Source organism: Carlito syrichta, unplaced genomic scaffold (assembly GCF_000164805.1).
Source record: "Carlito syrichta isolate Samal-C Ts95f unplaced genomic scaffold, Tarsius_syrichta-2.0.1 Scaffold289135, whole genome shotgun sequence".
NCBI classification, from domain to species: domain Eukaryota; kingdom Metazoa; phylum Chordata; class Mammalia; order Primates; family Tarsiidae; genus Carlito; species Carlito syrichta.
In genome coordinates, this window is record NW_007233231.1 from 933 (window position 1) to 4257 (window position 3325).

A 3325-nucleotide genomic window follows, 5' to 3' on the forward strand; every position below is an offset into this window, starting at 1 on the left:
GTTTGCTACTAAGACCACTAGATGGTAACTTTTAGAAGATATGTACGTGAAGGAATTTTCTTTGTCTTGCCCCTTCACGAATGGTATAAAAGCTCTGTGTTAACTAACATTAAATTGTCATCTGTTCAAGAAGCAGTTGTCCATGCATATTATCTTCGTCTTTCGCCTATCCGTCTCTCCTTCAAGACATCACGACCCTTGCGGGGCGGGCCCCCGCAGGCGCATGCTATCACGACTGGCTAATTTTTTGATTTGTTGTTGAGACGAGGTCTCGCCAAGTTGCCCAGGCTATTCTTGAACCCATGGGCTCAGGCAATCCCCTCACCTCGGCTTCCCAAAATGCTGGGATTATAGGCTTGAGTCACCACGCCCAGCCCACATCTATATTCTTGTTCCTAAAGACATAGGACCCTGGTTCTACTTCACAGACCAGATCTGATATTGACCCTGCTTTGCTCTGAGCCTATTATTTTGTTGTCAGCTATACACCACCCTCCCCCCTTTTCTATTGTTTCCCTTGCCATGCAGTCTCTGCTTTTGCAATGGGTCAATACCTTGACTTTGTGAGACTATAATCTTTTATTTTTATTTTTTTTGAGTTGGAGTCTCACTCTGTCGCCCAGACTGGAGTGCAGTGGCCGCTCCCAGCCACCGCAGCCTCACCTGCTGGGCTCCGGCGATACTTCCGCCTCAGCCTTCCGAGTAGCCGGAATTACAGGCATGTGCTACCACGCCCGGCTGATTTTTTTATTTATTGTAGAGATGAGGTCTCACTGCCCAAGCAGGTCTTGAACCCTCAGGCTCAGGCAATCCACTCACCTCAGCCTCCCAAAGGCGCAGGATTACAGGCTGAGCTACCGGGCCCGGCTTCAGACTATAATCTTGGTGGCGTTAGGCTAATGGACGATGACAGCTAAAATCTTCAATTGCCTTGCTCCTCACTGTCTTCAGTGCCACATAAGGCTTTCTAAGATTTGTCACCTGCTACGCATCCAGCTTCCTCTGTCACTGTGTGAACATCTGAGTTGCAACTATCAGGATTTTCTGTGATGGCGCCGCATAACATGCAGTCCCAGAAATGCCAATGGCTTGCAATAATAAACATTTCTTTCTCCTTCCTGGTCTCATCTGGAATTGGGTTCAGGACTGCTCTAGCATTTTATTGTTGGGGTCTCACTCTGTTGCCCAGGGAGTGCAACGGCATGATTACAACCCACCACAGCCTTGAACTCCTGGGCTCAGGTAATCCTTTTACCTCTGCCTCCCAAGTAGCTGGGACTACAGGTGTTCAATAACATGCCTGGCTAACTTTTTTTTTTTTTTTTTTTTTTGAGTTGGAGTCTCACTTTGTCACCCAGGCTGGAGGGCAGTGGCATGGCACGCACCCAGCCACTGCAGCCTCAACCTATTGGCCTCAGGTGATCCTTCTGCCTCAGCCTTCCAAGTAGCTGGAACTACAGACACATGCCACCATGCCCGGATAATTTTTGGGTTTATTGTAGAGATGAGGTCTCACCAAGTTGCCCAGGCTGGTCTCGAACCCACGAGTTCAGGCAATTCTCTTACCTCAGCCTCCCAAAGTGCTGGGATTATAGGCATGAGCCACCGTGTCTGGTCCGGCTAATTTTTTTGACTTTTTTTTTTTTAGTTGGAGTCTCACTGTATTGCACAGATTGGAGTGCAGTGATACACACTCATGGCCACCACAACCTCGACCTGCTGGGCTCTGGCGATCCTTCCGCCTCAGTCTTCCAAGTAGCTGGAACTACAGGTGTGCAATACCATACCCGACTAATTTATTATTATTATTGTAGAGACGAGGTCTTACCAAGTTGCCCAGGCTGATTTCAAACCCCTGGCCTCAGGCAATCCTCTTGCCTCAGCCTCCCAAAGTGCTGGGAATACAGGCTTGAGCCACCATGCCTGGCCCGTTTTTGATTTTTTGCTGAGACAAGGTCTTGCTATGTTGCCCAGGCTACTCTCAAACTCCTGGCCTCAAGCAATCCTCCTGCTTCAGCCTCCCAAAGTGCTTCTAGTATCTTTTATTCTGGGACTTGGGCTGATGGTGCAGCTACCTGAGACATGCCCTTTGCATGACAGAGTACAGGAGCACAGAGGGTGAGTGGAAACGAGGGCAGACTCTTCATGCTCCTGCCACAGTGAGCCCATGGCGAGGGCAGGGAGGGAAGGAAGAATGTTGGACAATACTGCCTATCTTCTTTCTTTAGTTTGCAAATCAAACTGGTCTTTCAAGGTTTGGAGCAAATCTCTACTCTGAGAAATCTCTAAAATTCAGAGGCAGACAACGGTCTTCTGTATACTTGCCAATACTCAATCTTGCATTTACTGAATAATATATTTTGAGAGGCTGGGCTCGGTGGCTCAGCCTGTAATCCCAGCATTTTGGGAGGCCAAAGCGAGTGGATTGCCTGAGCCTGTGGGCTCGAGACCAGCCCGGGCAACTTGGTGAGACCTCGTCTCTACAATAAATAAAAATTTAGCTGGGCATGGTAGTGTGTGCCTGTAATTCTGGCTACTTGGAAGACTGAGGTGGAAGGATCGCCCGAGCCACACAGGTTGACACTGGAGTGGCCATCAGCATGTCACTGCACTCCAGCTTGGGCAACAGAGTGAGACTCCGACTCAAAAAAAAAAAAAAAAAAAAAAAAATATATATATATATATATATACATGGAAGGGGGAGAGAGAAAGAGAGATAACTATGAACCAGGCAGTGTGCTTGTTTTTGGGAAAAATTAAAGCAAATGAACACAATCCTAGCCCTTGTGGAAATTCTGGGCAGACAAAAAAGAACAAACATTAAATTAAAACATTGCCCACATCATTCACTACAGTTGTGAGAAACTTTATAAATCCTAGTGCTATGAGAGCTCTTTATTTTATTTTATTGTAATTTTTTTGAGTTGGAGTGTCACTCTGTCACCCAGGCTGAAGTGCAGTGACATGCTCACGACCACTGCAGTCTCGACCTGCTGGGCTCCGGTTATCCTTCTGCCTCAGTCTTCCAAGTAGCTGGAACTACAGGCAAGTGCCACTACACCCGGTTGATTTTTTAATATACTGTAGAGATGAGGTCTTGCCAAGTTGCCCAGGCTGGTCTCGAACCCCTGAGCTCAGGCAATCCTCTCACCTCGGCCTCCAAAGTGTTGCGATTATAGGCGTGAGCCACCATGCTCAGCTCTTTTATTTATTTATTTATTTATTTTGAGTCGGAGTGACCCAGACTGGAGTGCAGTGGCCGCTCCTGGCCACCACAGCCTCGACCTGCTGGGCTCCGGCGATCCTTCCGCCTCAGCCTTCCAAG